The sequence below is a fragment of the Myotis myotis genome, unplaced genomic scaffold (assembly GCF_014108235.1).
Source record: "Myotis myotis isolate mMyoMyo1 unplaced genomic scaffold, mMyoMyo1.p scaffold_m19_p_1, whole genome shotgun sequence".
In the NCBI taxonomy this organism is placed as follows: Eukaryota; Metazoa; Chordata; class Mammalia; order Chiroptera; family Vespertilionidae; genus Myotis; species Myotis myotis.
In genome coordinates, this window is record NW_023416313.1 from 35,336,416 (window position 1) to 35,354,273 (window position 17,858).

A 17,858-nucleotide genomic window follows, 5' to 3' on the forward strand; every position below is an offset into this window, starting at 1 on the left:
CATTCCTTTCAGGATTATAAAGGGAAGGTACTACATAAACCAGGAGCTTTTTATTCTTTATAGTTTGAACTGAGAGTATTACTTACCTAGGGTTGAGAACAGATCAATGAGGAACTAGGAGGTAGGATTTTTAAAGAAAGGTTAAACTAAAAGTTTTGTTGAGAGCAAATATTTATATATTAACTTATGTAATCCCATTAGCTTCCAAGATATGTTTGGAAATGTTTCTATGGGAAAAACCAGATGGCCCCAATACCTAAAAAGAAATCTCACTTGAGAATCCTAATATTCAACTTCAAGGAATATTTAGCCTTTAAAAAAATATAGTTTGATGATATCTAATTCTCCTACTCACTCTGGTAAGATGTTAGATGACTAACCTCTATGCCATGAATATATTTAAAAATGTATTGGACACTAATTCTTATCTCATTGCATGTCCTCACTGTCTCAACTGAAGTTGGACTGTCTGAGCTATGAGATAGCTGTAGGTGATTAGCAGATGTCCCTAGTAGGAAGGAAGCATAGGGAAGTGTATTGTCAGGGGAGATGTTAATTGTCTTCATTCAGCATAAAATAACAGACCTCTCTAGTGTCACTGGATGTTGGTTAAGAGAACTAGACCAAAAGAAGATTCAAACAATGGCAGTGTTGATGAAATCAGCAAAAGTCCTGTTATCTTTGGAGGCAACCATGACTTCATATCTAAAATAGATCATTGCTTACATGAATAAATTGACCTAAACCAAATGTGATCAAGGTGAGAATTGTTATTTGGAGGAGAATGGATGAACCTACATAAAGAGCATGTAATGAGGCCTCTGGGTTTTATGATGGTGACTTGCAGATGGTCCAACTGTCTATATACTTGACAGTATGGGTAGAAAACTGCTAGATATTGCGATTATGATAAGTAAAAAGCAAATCACATGTATAGACAAACACGTATTTAAAGGAAAGGGTAAATAAAACAAGAACAACAGAATCTTAGTTTGGGAACTAAAATTCTTGGTAGTAGAACCAACCAAGACTTTAAATAGGTAGAATATGTTAAGAGAAGTACTGGCTAGAAGGATAAAGCAAATTAGATAAAAGAAGAAGGGAAAGAAAGGAAATGATAAACATAGTAGAGTTTATTATTTATGAAAGTCAACATCACCATATTGAAAATTTCTGGAATATTTTTGTGTTATTTTGTGATTGAAAATGTGGCTTTAAATATGTTCAATATGTAGTCATATTTTGTAATGAAAACTTGTGGAATTTTCTTTCTAGTATTTTAAAGGAGAGGATATAGAACTTTCTTTTGTCATCAATGGCTTCAAACATAAATTATTACTTGGCTTAGGGTATTAGAGAGTGGTTGAGACTGGGGTGAAGTATCAGTTGGTGGTTATATTTAGAGGAAACAGGGTGGACTTTCTGATTTGTTCAGTTGTGAGTTCTTGGCTGTAAGTAAATTTCTTTATACTATATTAAGGACAAAATGAAATTTGGCTTTGTTGACTAACAGATCACCTCCCAGAAGCTGGTCTCATGCGAACAATGGCATTTCAAAGCCTGAAAAAGTACAACTCATTTCCACAACGGCACTTTCTCTATGAGCATGTGGTGCCCTATTGCTGATTCCAGGCAGCATAAACTTTGCATGGCTGACATTTTCTGACTCAACTCCTGCTATAATTGAAATTACTTTATTAAACAAGCTTGAATCATTTCAATTACATCGTGGCCTGGAGTGCTGGTGGCATACATGATGACTACATGCTGATTAAATTAGAGCTCCTACACCCCAGAAGATGTGCATACCAGAAAATGGCTTTCTCTTTCTTCAATATATAAAAAAGCCCTTTCTAATTCATATTCACTGGATAGATCCCTTTGGGTTGTATATTAATATTCATAAGATAAACCACATTGCTAAAGCAGAAGATTAAAGTCAAGTCTCTTAATAAAGAAGCAAGAGTAATGACTACAGTAAAATCTCCAAAAATGCCATTATCCCCCTGAAGAGTGAACACTACTACTGTACATGTGTTGAAGCTGAGCAAGAGAACAATAAAAAATGAATTACTGCAGTGATTTGGATTTTAAAATCCACCAGAGAGGAATGAGCAAACACAAACACTTAAACCAGAAGAAAAGAATATTAGGATCAGACAATTGTACAAAGCAACAGCTTGAGAGTAGAGTGTACAGTTAACCTTCCTGATATGAGAATAGATTGGTGCTATAGGAGACAGCATTAAAAATCATTTCCCTTAAATACACTATATGGTTTTCTCTTGGATTTAGTACTGAATTCTGAAGATGGGGGTTAAACTAAATTATTAAGCATAGAGCTGCTCAGTGATTCTTTTTTTGTTTACCTACTATACATTTGCTCCCCTTTGGCCATTTATGTGGATCTCTTCTTGATATTTACTGAGTGCCCATTTTGAGCTGGTACTTTCTCAGGAGCTGGGGATCAGCAATTAACAGACAAAGCTTGTGCCCTCAAGAAGCTTTATATTCTCGAGGGAAAACAATAAACATCTAAACCAATTATAGACAAGCTGGCATGGCTCAGTAGTTGAGCATTGACCTATGAACCAGGAGGTCACGGTTCGATTCCCAGTTGGGGCATATGGCCAGGTTGCAGGTTCCATCCTCAGTGTGGGGCATGAGGAGAGAGCTGATCAATGATTCTCTCTCTTCATTGATGTTTCTGTCTCTCTCTTCCTCTCCTTTCCTATCTGAAATCAATAAAAATATAAACCAATTATAAATAATATCAGAGAGTGAGTCATGCTCTGAGGAAAGATTGACAAGGGTATGCGGAGTGACTTGTTTTTGATGGGAGTTGTGCTATTTTAGATAGGGACATCTGGAAAGATCTCTCTCTCAGGAAATGGCATTTGAGAAGAAAATATGTATATGTTAATGTCACTGTAACAATAATTTATTTTTGTATCATGCTTTAGAGTGTACTGGGTACTTTCAAATAAAATATATCATTTAATCATATCAAACAGGTGAGAACAGAATTATGATCTCAATTTTTTAAATGAAGCTAAGAAAACTTAAGTAACTTACCCAAATTATATAGCAAGTATGGCAGGACTTAGGTCTATGGCTTATATTACAAAGATAATTTTACTATGACAAAGAAAATTAGAGGATTTATGTAAAACCTAAATTCTACCACAAAAATGTTATTTCTGTATAACTTCTTTCAGTCCCTGCATGTGTATATGTGTACACGTTTGTGTGTAGTGACTCAAAAATAATTGAATTCTTTCAAAAATTTATTCAGTAACTAGGTTGTGCATTAACATTTGGTCAAGACCAATTTATAAAGGGACTATGACAGTAATTTCTATAATTTACAGATATTCAAGTTGTGCCTCTTATGTCATAAGGCATATGTTAATCATGTGATCTAGTTCATTACAAATACTTTTTAGTATACTACATTTACAGGGTAAAATGGCAGCCTCAATGCAGTCCTTTATATCCTCATGGCTGTGAGAAAGAGGACTGCAAAATGAAGTTCTTGGCATAACCCACATGCAACCCGCTTGTTTGTACAATCTGGTTGACTTGAATATTGTAGTTTTAAAAGTATGCAATTCTGTTTGAATTACTCCATATTTTCATGGTGCCAATCACTTTCTACCTCTGTGTATTTTTAATTAACTTTACATACCATAAGTTGCTAAATGCTTCTGTTGTCAAATGCAGATCTTCTTGCCCCAAACCATTAGTATAATTTCCACTTATTAAAACAATCCCCTCACTTTTAAAAGCTCATCTTGCTTCTGCCAGAGTTTGAAGCAGTTGCATCTTCATTTTGTTTTCTTCCATTAACACATATCCCAGGCAGAGGGAAGAGCATTTATGGAGGCCTAGGGGCTGCCACTTAGAGAGTGAAGAAGTAGGACGACAAAAGATGAAGACCAAGCAATACATAGAGGCCTGAACTGGGGGGCATTGATGCCACACTAGGGAGTGTGGGCTTTCTCCTTAGGATGATGTGGAGCCATGGAAAGGCTTAAGCAGGGAATGGATAAATTTACTCAGTTCCTCTTATTATTTTTCAAGTGTTATTGTCTTTTTAAACTTCTTATTCTACAGATTTTATGAGAAACTGGCTTTGCTTACTATATGGGAGGGCATTTTGAACTCAACCCTGAAGCGTATTAGTAAACATAACCAAAGTGTTATTTCCTTTTCTTCTGAGCACAGTTTCTCTTGTTACTGTACCAAGTTGATAAGCCATGAAAAATATATATTCATATTTTCAACTGTACTTTTCAAATACTTAAGAATTTAGTGCCGTCCACATTCAAGTGTTTGAGAGTGTTCATTCCATCACCTTAGAAGGCTTTCTTTGTCTTTCTTTCTCTTATATCCTTCTTAGAAAGCAGCAATTAAAGTCAGTGCTGTACCAAAATTAGAGAGTAGCAAGAATATCCCCAGTATTCTCATTAGGGTTCACACTGTTTTAAACCATAGTCTTAAAGAACATTGAAAAATTGGATTTGGGGATTGAACGTTGACTTAACAGTAGGTATCTTCCTGTGGAAGTTAATATTTTGTTCTGTTTGAGGAAAAGAATGATAAGATATCTTTAAGTGAGTTTTAGAGGACTGGAGCTCTTCTAATAGTTTTACTACCTAATAATGGCTGTAGTGTATTGTGCTAGGTTATATATATTTAAAATCTCACAGACACACATATATATAAAATTTTAATTTGTAAAACAACTCTATAAGTAGGTATTATCGCCATTCCAAAGTGAGGAAACCAAGGGCTAGAGAGGTTAAGAATCTTGTCCCCAAATCACACACAAGGGGTAGAACCTAGCTTTGAACCAGGTTATCTGACTTCTAAAACACCGCTTCTAACCATGTCACCTAACCCTTCTCACTCCAGCAAGCCAACTTTAGGCAAATTAACCTCTATGGATTGTAATTTTCTATAAAATATAGAAGTTGGGCTAGGTAAAAAAGTTGGACTAAATTATCTCTAACCAAACATTCTAGCTCAGACATTTGGTAACTGGTCTTCTTAGACATTACCAATTATTAGCAATAGTATTATTAAATAGTTATACTTTATTATTTATTATACTAGTGGCCCAATGCACAAAATTCGTGCACAGGGGTGTGTGTCCCTCAGCCTGGCCTGCACCCTCACCAATCTGGGACATCCCTCTTGCAATCTGGGACTGCTGGCTCCTAATTGCTCACCTGCCTGCTTGCCTGCCTGATCGCCCGCAACTGCCCCTGCTCCAGCCTGATCACCCCCACTGTCCCCCCCACTGCTGGCCCGCTTGCCCCCAACTGCCCCTCTCTGCCAGCCTGCTCGCCCCCAACTGCCCACGGGTACCCTTGCAGGTAGCAGGTGCTGATTAGGGGAGGAGGGCATGATTGTTTCCTGGGACTGTAGTTATGGAAGCTTTGTAGAGGGTTCTGCAGGCCTTGGAGGGCCGGGTTCTAGCCAGCAGCCCTTTAGCAGTGGTTGTCCCTGAAGGTGCTGGCGGGGGGAGGGGCATTAGGGGGGGGGGGTAGGGGGGCAGAGAGGCTGAAGGGGAAGTAACTGTCAAACCATCCTGCTTGGCGCCCTTCTTAAATTGTACGTGGCTGTTTCACAGCTGTAGCTGCTGAGGGCCAGGCTCCAATCTCCTGGAGCAGGGTGGGGGCCAAGCCAGGGCAGAGCCAGGCGGGCTAGGAGGGCGGGTTTTGTTGCGCCCCCAGCGAGGTTCAGCACCCTTCAGCTGCAGAGACGGGTGCTGCTGCTGTGGGGGTGGGGGGGGAGGGTCTGACCCTGGGGGGCTGCTCAGGCCTGCCTCCACCCGGGTCTGGAGTTGTAGGGAGGAGAGGCGTGCCTGGCCCCAGTGGAGGGGGCCCAGCAGTGACGGGCCATGGGCCAGGTGCCTCGGGGGTGCTGACAGTGGTCACTGGCATGTTAGTGTTATGGGCGCCCCTGGCGGGGGTGGTGGGGGTGGCGGGGTGGTGGGGTGTCAGGGGAAGAGATCGGTAGTCAAAGGTGTGGGTTGCGGCTACCCCCAAGGCTGGGTCTTCTCCCCATCCGGTCAGCCTCCCTGTCCCCCCCTCCCCCGTGGGAGCGGGGGCTGGAGTAGGGTATCCGTCCATCTCCCTGGGGATGCAGGGGCTGGGGTAGGGTGTCCATGCAGGCAGATTGGAAGAGCTCCCTGTGGCCGCTTCCTCTTCCTTCTTTGCAGTCTGGCCTCCTGTCAGACACTGTCCTCAGACCCCTGGGAACTTGGCTCTGGCCGCCCCCTGCTGCGCATCAATATGCAAATAGGTCATTATGGGTACACTGTAACAGCAATTAGTATATTACCTCTTTATATGTATAGATATTTTTATATTTGGTTTTCAGAAACCATTTGTTTTTTTGTAGAAAGCAATAAGGAATCAAGGCTGTTGAAAGGGCCATTGGTAAGTAATAAAGATGGGGATTAAAAAAGTACAGACATTGCCCTGGCCGTTGTGGCTCAGTGGTTGAGTGTCAACCCATGAACCAGGAGGTCACAATTTGATTCCTGGTCAGGGCATATTCCTGGGTTGCAGGCTCCATCCCCAGTAGGGGGCATGAAGGAGGGAGCTGATTAATGATTCTCTCTCATAATTGATGTTTCTATCTCTCCCTCCTCTTTTATCTCTCTGAAATGAATTAAAAATATACATTAAAAAAACAAAGTAGACATTGAAGCTTGAGGTAGCTGGATGTAGATCCCAGCTCTGACATAACATTTCTGAACTCCCAATTTCCTTATCTGTAAAAATGGGACAATGATATATGACTTGAAGAGTTGTATGAAAATTGGAGATAATGTTTATTTTTAGGTTATCATTGATGTTCAGTAAATACTATCATTTTTATAATCAATACTATTATCATCATTAACATCACTGTCATTATCAGAGCCTACAACATTAATGATAAAAAAAGGGGAGCCTCGCTGAAGCGGCTCAGTTGGTTGAGCACTGTCTTGTGTTCTGAAAACTTGCCAGTTTAATTCCTAGTCAGGGCACATACCTGGGTTGTGGTTCGATCCCTGGTCAGATACAGAAGGCAACCAATCAATGTTTCTCTGTCTCTCTCTCTCTCTCTCTCTCTCTCTCTCTCTCTCTCTCTCTCTCTCCTTCTTTTCCCTAAGCATGTCTTCAAATGAGGATTAAACATTTAATAAAAATAATAAATTTTAAAATAAAAAATAAAAGAAAAAGGAGAACTTGCTATGTTTTCCTTAGATATTTATTCAAACAAAGGTCTGAATTGGAGAATTGATTTACACTAAAAAATTGGGTTAGAGTTGGGTGAGTAGATAATAAGTAGTTGAATATAACATTTATTTATTTATTCAAATATTAATCAAATACCTAATTTATGGCTGTGTTGTTATTTTAAAGTATGGATTTAACAGTAAACAAAAAACGTTTCTGTGGTCACAGAGCAAAATTTTAATGGACATGACAGAAATATAGGGTGTTCCAAAAAATGTATACACACTTTGAATAATTATAAAGGCAGTGTTTATTAATATATATTTTAGTTTCAAAATGCATTAGGTTGGAGATGCTATAGTCTGTTTTATGGTGAAAGAATGATATGAAAAATTGATGATGATGATGATGACGATGACAGAGAGACACAAACAATAACATGAAATCCCTGAGAGGTGAGAATGATGGTCTGGATAGGCACATGGACACTTCAGGGAGCTAATCAGATTGTGGAATCAGGGGTCTATTTTTAAAAGCCATGTGAACATACCTCCATGTGGGAATGGGGGAGGGGGGGATAAGGAGAGATAAACCAAAGAACTTATATACTTAAAATGCATAGCCCCTGGACATGAACAATAGAGTGTTGAAGACCTGGAAGAGTGGGTTGGGGCAGGGTAAAGGGGGACCAAATTGGGGAAATGAGAGGCATCTTTAATACTATCAACAATAAAATAAAAGTCATGTGAACAGAGGTAGAGATATAACCACAGAGACAGAATCAAGACTGCGATACCTGGGGCTGTTTTTTGCCTTTGATACAAAAGCGTCTATGGAATACAGAAAATTGGGAGGTCCAGGAGAAAAGACAGCATGGAATATTTGTTATAGTCAGGAATGGATGGGTAAGAAGTGAGGTGCTTTCTGGATTCATGCTGCCATACTGATCATGCAACAACACCCTCTTGGACAGGTCGCATCTTTTTTTTTTTTCACTCTTAGAGTTCTTAACTTATTTGTAAGTTTCTTGAGAGCTCCTACAGCTCTTTGTATATAGTGGCTGCCACATAACTGTTTGTGAAATTGAATTGAAGATATTCCTCAGTACTAAAAGTAAGTTTATATTCGGCCAAAGAAACAAATTGAAAAGTGGAAAATTGAGCCTTTCAGTCATCAACAACCCACATGGACTGATTTATTTTCAGTGAACTGAATTTGAACTGATTTGACCATATTGACCGGCTTAGCTATCTTGAGATGGAAATGAGGCTTAATGGACAGCTGTGCATTGAATGGCCTTTTCCAGACTCCTCAACCAGTTATGAAAGAGTGTGTGGAGGTTTTCTATCCACATACTCAAAAAATAATTCACTGTTACTACTAAGAAATAGAACATTTCTATTTTGTTTTAGCAAATCAGGCCAATCACTATTATTCCTGTTCTTACTGTTTACAACATTCTCAATCAGGGACAGAGAGGGGCAGGGGTAAAAAGAAAGGCAAAGAGTTTGTAGATGGAACTGAGCCCCAGTATGAGCTTCCTCTTGTAGGCAGCTCTGAGATTTGGGGCAAGACCCTTATGTTTCTAAGCTTCATGGTCCTCTGCTGTAAATGATAATAACACCTGTCCTGTTGACTTTGTAGATTATTGCAAAGAGCATATAGAGAGGCTCAGAAAACGATAAAGGAGATGCTCCTTCACTGGGGTACATGAACAAGCTTCAGGGTGTTAAGCAACCTCCCAAAATTGAAGATAAAAATTGCCTTTATGCATTTTTGCATTTCCTCCCTAGATTCTCAAATGTTTGTCATCAGATTCTCAAAGGGTTTTGTGACAACATTGCTGAAAAGCAATGTCAGAGATAGTAGAGTTGAAATTATTTGCTGTGGACAGGTGTGCTATCCCTAAATCACAATCGTGTTTTCTGTGCTCAACTGAGGATTAAAAATAACATTGTATAAGTAATGGTTCTCAAACTTTAGTGCACATCATACTTGGAGGATTTGTTAGATTGCTGGGCCCACCCGCAGGGTTTCTGATTCAGTAGGTCTGAGGCAGGAACTGGGAATCTGCATTTCTAGTAGGTTCCCAGGTCTGGGGCCCGTACTGTGAGAGTCACTGGCATACAGTACAGGTAAGCTCTGTAGGTATTTAGTAGGCAGTCTATTGGAGAAGCCTTGATTTTTCAGGAAGCGGGTAATGTCCCTGAATAGATAGTGGTAATGGTCTCTACTTTGCATTTCTCTGTTGAAAAATAAGTGTCTTTGCATTCTGGGCAGTATGTGTGAATTCATTACAAAAGCTGACTATCTTCTTTCTTGAGCAGCATGCCACAACTCTACAGCTCTTAACATCTCTTTTGGGGACAAAAATGGTGCAATAGTCCATCTGACAACATGCCCGCCATTTCCCTGCTAATCTCACAAAGTGGCAGCGTAAGAGCCTGGCTGTCTCGAGCCCAGGAACTGGCGGTGGCTGCCATGTGGGCTGAATGGGCCCTTTAATTGGGAAGTCACAGGGTTCCCTGTCCTTTTCAAAAATTTTAAAATCCATTTTCTTTTGAAAGAGAGGGAAAGAGGCTTTTGGAAATAAGCACTTTTTGAAGATGTTTACATCAGTGGTGAATAGGGAGTGAGGAATAGAAATGCAAGTACCATTTGTATTTGGATTTTGTATTTTTTCCCCATGGAACATAGTCCAAAGCCACTTGCCCTGTTCCTTCCTCAGGAGAAAGTTACATACATTTTATCCTGAACAGCAACAAATAACACTGTGGAGTAGCATAGAAATTCTAGCAGCACGGAATGAGGAACAATTGGGCAAAACTTGTCACTGCACAGCAGGGGAAATCATGTTTTAAACAAGGCTGAAAACGTGCTCTATGAGAGATAGAGTTAAATTTGGCTAATTTCATTTGTCCTCACAAATGTCATTTTTCAAAATCTCACTTCATTGCTATTTTAATTTTCTTAGTCCTGCCCTCATCTTCATTTTCTGTTTGCCCTTAATCCTTTAATACATTCTTCTTATCTTTACCTGACTGTTCCAAATACCTAATGTTTGGAGAAACTGTTTTTCAATCAGACCTGGTACCTGTCAAGGAATAGTAAATAAGCATAGTATTATGGATTGATTTTAAAAAGGCTATTTAAGTCACATCTCTGTGAGCCATATTAATATCTGAGATGCCAAGGGCTTTCACAGTTATAGAACTCAGAAGAGATGGAAATATCTTAATCCTTCAAATGTGGGAGAGGTAGAAGGAGAAAATATTTTCACTTTTACACGAGCAAAACTTGTCATTCAAGGGCACGCAGAGTCTTAGAAACAGAGCAGAAACACTGGCAGGCGGTTGCTGGTGGAGGGCAGTCTTGTCTGTTTGCCTGTACAGATTTCTCCAGCGCCCCCCAAAACTTATCCTCGCAAAGTCGTTTGGGACTTGGAGGCACTTGTGAACTATTTTGAAACAAATCAGAGCTAGAGCATTAAAAATGGCAAATAGCTATAAATTTTCCAGAGAAGTAGCGTCTGGGTAAAGCTGTAGATATTTATGCAGTAGTTTTGGTTCCAAACATCCCAGTTTCTCAAGGCATTTGAATATTTTTGGTTTACAAAACACTTCCACTTGTTTCTTTAATGTTAGAAGTGTCTGCATTTTTATAACTCCTACTAAGGTATCTTATGCTCATTACGAGCTCCATAAAAGCTGGTGATTTGGTGGCATGGTGCGCTGTATGAGCCGTCATGGGATACACTGCAGTATTATGTTAAGGCTAGGAGGGAGAAGATGACAAACAAATCATTGAGGTGTCCATTTTCCTAGACAATTTTACATCTGTTTTTCTCATTTTTTTTAACATTTTAAATGATCTATGTGTTTGGCAAAGTAAAATGTTTGTGTTGCTTTTTCATGCTTGGCACACAAAGGACTGTGTTCTTATCAAAACACACATTTCACTTCTTTTTCTAAAAGTCAAATAGTGAAGAGGAGATTTGGATGCTCATTCTGGTATGCCGTTAATAATGTGAGTCATTTCTGAGTCTCTTTCTCTGTTATAAAGAGATGATAATAGTACTACTAAGTTCTGCAGTTCTACAAGATGGACTATGAGATGTAGGAGAATGGGGCAAAGTGATTTGTATTTAGCAAATTTGGGCTACTACTAGAGTATAGCTTTCATTGTAAATTAATATACTGGTATTTTATTTTATCAATCAATTTATGGAAGTTTGGTTAATGTAACATAACCTCACTTGGACCTGACCACTCTTAAGAAAATTTAGTACAAAGATAAAGGAACATATATGCAAAGCTAAATCTAAAGACTTAGATTTAATTGTGTAAGTGTTCTAAACTTTTATACATAAATAATAAAAATCAACATCATAATAAAAATTAAAAGTAATGATCATTGTAATCAAAATGAAAAGGAAGATGATAAATTGGGCTAAAATGTTTACAACATGATGAATATGATGGATGGTTAAGTGATTAATGGCCTCAGTGCATAAAGAAATCTTAAAATGGATAAGAGAAACTTTCAAATCACAATAGAAAAAAGAACAAAAGACATGAATAGGTAATTCTTGGAAGAAGAAAATTAACGACCAATAATAATGAAAGAAGTCATTTCCATTAGTAATCAAAGAAATACTAGCTAAAGTTAAGCACCATTTCTCTTGATCAAATTGGCAAAGATGAAAAAAAGACAATATTTAATGCTTAATCATTTCTTCCATACAAGTCTGTCCTAGCACCATCAGGATGGCCCCGAGCTTTTAGGACGTTGTAGCATGCTATCATTTCCTTCCTGGGCAATGCGGCAATGGGAATGAGACCAGACTTTGGGCACACACACTCCAGGTCAGATTCCCAGCACTCTTACTTACAGTTTCACCTGGAAGAAGCTGCCAGTTTTTGAGACCTTCTGAGTGTTCGATATCTCTTCTGTAAAATGGGACTAATTTTGAGTTCTTGGGAAACCAGAAATGCTTCTGGGAAAAAGTAGCTGCTTAATAAATGGTGGCTATTCTATCGTTTAGACTATTTTCCTGTAGTTTCAAACACAAAATTTTAGAAGTAGTATTTTGTAATGTAAAAGACTTGGCAATTCAGAAGATTAGTCAGATACAAATACTGGGCAGGAACTGCCTCCCAGGCTGCCCTGTGCTGAGGCATTTGGTGGTGTGACTCTGGACACCACTGCTTCTATACAGCAGGGCTCATTTTCCCCCCCAGGTAATAGGAACCTTGGGATTTTTTTTACTTTCCACCAAAAATCCATCCTGGATTTTGCAGCATGGAACCTAAAATTCCTGCAGAACAGAGGGAGGCAGGCGAAACAGAAGACAAAGAAGTATCATGTAAAACACGAAAATCGATTTTCTGGATAAGAAACCCATTCCCCTAGAGCAGTGATTTCCAACCTTTTTCATCTCATGGCACACATAAACTAATTACTAAAATTCTGTGGCACGCTAAATATATAGATTTTGCTGATCTGACACACAAAAAAGGTATAATTTTGACTCATTCATATGGAACGGTTATTGTTGTGTTGGCTGTTGTCATTTTTTTTTTTTTTTTGACACTCTAAGGGAAAAGAAGTTAGTGCCCCTAACTAAAGAGTCAGGTATTGTGTTATTTAAAAATTCTGAGGCACACCAACTGAAAATTGCTGCCCTGCAGGAGTACACACAGTAGGAGAACCCAATCAATTAGTAGATACCTGTCATAGCAAGTCAGGAATGAGTCTCTGTAGACCTAGAAAACTGCAGTTGATGAAGCTGCTGTACAAAAAAACATGAACATTGAACAACAAAGGGAGAGACTGAGAGAAATGTCCTGATACTAATAAGCAGCCTGAGCGTGTGGTCCTGGAAGAGCTTGGAGCCCAGAAAAGAAGACTCGGGCAAACCAAGTAAGACAAGGCAGGGGCAACCTTTGCCAGGAGGTACTGTCTCTAATTTTGTGCAGTAATAAGCAACTGGAATGGACAATGCAGCAAAACGTGCATGACTTATTCTGTGTAAGTGCAGCTCCCATACCTATTATCTCATTATTATCCCGCCCAAGAAATAACAGGAGTGTAGGCCTTTTTCATTCAAAATGCATCTCCTCACTTGTTTCTGGGAGTCTTTACAGAAAGGCAGTCACTTGACCTTAGTCACTAGCATTAACTTCTGTCCTTCAGCTTCTTTCTCCCCAGTGCTGGTTCCCACCTGCCCACACCTGCTGCCTGCAAACCCTTGGGAGAGGCACTTTTGCTGGCACTGACATCATGGAGTCCAGTGACCGTAGGGAGGGTGATGTCTTTGGGCACCAGAACGAGGCTGGATCCCAGCAGAAGCTGGGCAAAGGGCCTCCTTCTCATCTCAGTCATACTCTTCCAGGTCCCTGAGGTAGATATGCTTGTGCCCAGTGAACCCAAATCCTATCTAAGGGACCCCAATGAACAAAACCAGCTCTGGTCAATGTATCTTCTATGTCTTCTTTTGTAGTTCCCTCTCCCCATCACAATATCCTCTCCCCTTTCCCAAGTATAACCATTCCCTTTACCCTTCTCATTCCGAAGTGGCCCTTCAGGAGACCACTGCTACTGCACATGCCTAGAGCGCTGTCTAGAGCCCACATATTTACTAGGTGATTGTGAACCTGCTTAAGTTAACTCTTCAGAAGGGTCTTGTTCACTCCACAGTATAGGGAGCATCCGTTTTCAATGTCAGTTTCATTGTCATTATAAACTGTTCAAGAAAAGAACCTGCATAGTGATGGAGCAAACTGAATGCACCCCAACTGGAAACTCAAAGGAACATTTGCTTCCTTGAGCTGGCTGATCAGTTTGGCAGGTCCCCACCCCTTCCAGAAGGGGCTGAGCAAAGCCTGTTTTGGGTTGATTGCGCCACTCATTCTCTGTGCTTCTGAATAGCTTAAGCTTCTTGATGCTTCGTTTTATCAGCTTACAATTTTCCTTGGATAACAGCAAGCAATTTCTCATTTCTTTCTTCCTTTGATGTATGATCTTTCAAATATTCATAGATGTTTTCCCTGCCTTTTTTTTTTTTTTTTTTTTTTTGTCGTGAACCTGGAGTATTTATCTTCAGTCCTTCGATCACATCAGTTTTGCTATTCTGAGTTCTCTTCCAAATGTATGACAGCTGGAGGTTTCTAGAGTCTGGCTCCCACAGTGGAGAAAGAAAGTAAAAGCTTTGGGAAAATGGCCTTGGGGCTCTTAGCCACAGGCAGTGATGGTGTCCTCCTGGCTGAACTCTACCCGGTGCCACATCAGTGGGTCTGAACCTCACTCAAGGCTTTCCTGTTCTTTCCACACAGAAAGTGAATTTTGGGGGACACGCATATTTATATATGTACATATATTTTAATTTTCACAATAACTATTTTTGATAGATACTGTTATTATTCCTCTTCTGTAGGTTAAATAACATAGAGGCATTGGGAGGTTAACAAATATCCTAATCACACAGCTGAGAAGTGGTGGAGTCAGAATTTGAACCCAGCAGTCTGGCTGTGGAGTTCATGTTCTTCGTCACTAAGCTATACTGCTTTTTATAAAAATCTCTAGAGCAGGTGACATAGTGGGGACAATTGCTGGGCCAGGCATAACACATGCCTGTTTTATGTATTTAATCTTCACAACAGTCCCATTTTATGTACTAGGGACCCATTTTATAGATGGTGGGATCAAAGTATACAGAGGTTAAGTACTTGCCAAAGGCCAAGTTTGTAATTGGCAGAACCAGAGCCCACTGCTTTGTAAAAGAATCACCCAGTTCTCCCATTGCTTGAGGAAGAATGTTTCTGGGACAAGACTGGCAACGGAGGGTAGACTCCACTCTGTGGTTCCAGGGGGACATTGCTAAACTTTTAAGGGAAGGAAAGGAGAGAAGCAGGCAGGATTACTGCAAGGAGTCTCTTACATACACTCTTCAGAGGCACCTAAAATAATTCGTGGATGTGAGTTACCTGAGGCCAGCATTAGAATAGTAAATCTCCATCACCCTGGGAAAATGTGTCAGGAAAATTTTTTCCAGTTTAGGGCTCTGAGAGGCTTGTCAAATGCCTTGGCACACCTCTTGTTTCTGCCTCTCCACGCAGCCAAGAGGTGAATCGGGTGGCATTTTTGCTAAAGTGGGCCATTCTGAAGGTTGTTTGGACATGTGATGGTGCATTTTGTCCTCAAGTCATGCTATAGACAGGAATTACTGACTTATACCCTCTCTGCCACATCTTCTCCACTTTCACAGCCTCTGTCCTAGGGGATCAAACCTTACTTTTACAAAACTGCAACTGTCCCCAACAAGCTTTTACTGTGAAGGTCAGAGACAAACCTTTTTTTTTTTTTTTAAATTATGTCCTTTAATTGTTTCATTTGGGGAGCGAAAGAATAAGCTATAAATAACTTTTACAGAGGTGTGTGCACAGACAATTATTTCTCTAAAAAGAGTAATAGAGACAACAAAGTATGCCCGGTGGGGTGCACAGCAGTGTGCTGGCAATATTGATCTTGGGACTGGATGCTTGTTATCGGATAAGAAATTAAAAAGAAGAACCACACAGCTAACTCATGCTCTGCGTGAGTACATGGCATCTGTGCGCTGGGTTCCGCACTGGCTTCCCATCTGCTGGGGGACGCAATCCAAGGAGTCAAGGTGGCGATTGTGATCTATGGGCTCATGGTGATTGGATCTTCACTCCTGAACTGTGCCCCTCTCTTTCTTGGCAGGGGCCAGTGACAGCTGAAGTGCTGAACCCCTCTTGGGAACAAATTCTATATCTGGGCTCTTCAGACAGGGAGGCCCCAGGAGAGGGCCATCAGAGGTAGAATAAATGTCCTGTTGTCCTTTGGCAGCCCAAATCTGTTGACTTTCACAGGCCACAGGCATTGTTGTTAGGCACTAACCTTGGCTTAATTTAGTGATGATGGCTCTGGGGCTAGGGAAGGAAGGCAAAGACCAATGCTGGGGGATGGGCTCAGCATCTTCTTCTCTTTTCCTCTGTTTCCAACTTCCATTTCTTCTCATGTGTTCCCTTTTCCTATATAGATGGTTAATTTGTCCCAGAACCATCTATGCTGCTCTCTGAACTGGGAACCCTGGAATCATTTTTCAATTATTTGTTTCCTGTTTCCCATATCCAGTTTCCCATCTTAGTCTGACATTTGATCATCATAACGTTTTTTAAGAAGACTGCAGCGGGAAGGCCGGGGAGGGTTGGGGGGCAGGAGGTAGGGGGGTAAGAGATCAACTAAAGGACTTGTATGCATGCATATAAGCATAACCAATGGACATAAGACACTGGGGGATAGGGGAGGCTAGGGGACTGTCTAGGGCGGGGGGATAAAATGGACACATATGTAATACCCTTTGTAATACTTTAAGCAATAAATTTTAAAAAAATAAAATAAAATAAAATTAGAAGAAAAAAAAAAAAAAAAGAAGAACCATCCTTCCATTATTGAGATCTGCCTTAGATCACATTGTTATCCCAGCTGCTTGCATTAAGAAAGCCTCCTAACCGGTTTGTGTGCCATCAGTGTGGCCCTCTCCAATTGAACAGAAACAGATTCCAGAATGATTTTTCTATGTGGTGGTTCACAAAATTTACTGCATATCTGAATCATCTGGGAGCTTTTAACACTGAAGTCCAGGCCATACCCCATACCAATGAAATCAGAATCTCTTGGGGTTGGACCCTGGTATTGGCATTTTTTAAAAGTCTCTGAATGAATCCAATGTGTAGTCATGTCTGAAATCATTGTCTGATCATCCATTTCTAATTCTGTTTCTTTTGCTCAAAAATCCTTCAATGGCTACCCATTGCCTGTAAAATTGAAAGCTTATGCTCCTTAGAATTTCTAGCCCTTTTTGATCTGTCACTGCCCACTATTTTTAGTCCTATCTTTGCATCATCTCAGTTCTAACCCACTGTCTTGGATTACTCACCATTCCTAATATATGCAATGCCCCTCCCCCCCCCTTTTTTTTTACCTCAGTGCTCTTGATCATGTTTCTATTTCTTCTTCTTGGATTGCTATACTGTCACTTGTTGATCCAGACAGTACTTTTACTGTTTGCTATGTTCAGGAACTCTGTCAAGCAATGGAGATACAATGGTGAGCAAAAGTAGATGCTATTCTTGGCCTCTTGGATCTTATAGGCTTACCACAAATGTACAGTTGCTACTGTGACAGGTGCTGTGAAGCAGAGGCATACATTGTTATGAGGGCTTTTAGTAAAGGGATCTGACCTACTTAGAGAGGTCAGAGGTCTCTCCTGAGAAAGAGGTTATAGAGATTTCTTAGGGGATCTAATAGATAAAGAAATAAAATTAGGTTTCTTATCTTAAAAAGAAAGAAAAGAAAGAACATGATTATAGTAAACGCTTCTAGTATGAGTTATCTAGCAGAGAGAGTGGCATGAGCAATGGTCCTATGGCAGGAAGGGCCATGGCAAGGACACGGGCTGAAGGATGGCCTAGGTATCCTGACCAGACAGAGCAAAGGAGAGCATGGTTGTGGGAGATGGGCTGGAGGGGAAATGGGGCTCATCATCCTATTCAAGTATTTTTTTTTCCTAAGAGCAAGGGAAGCCATTGAAGA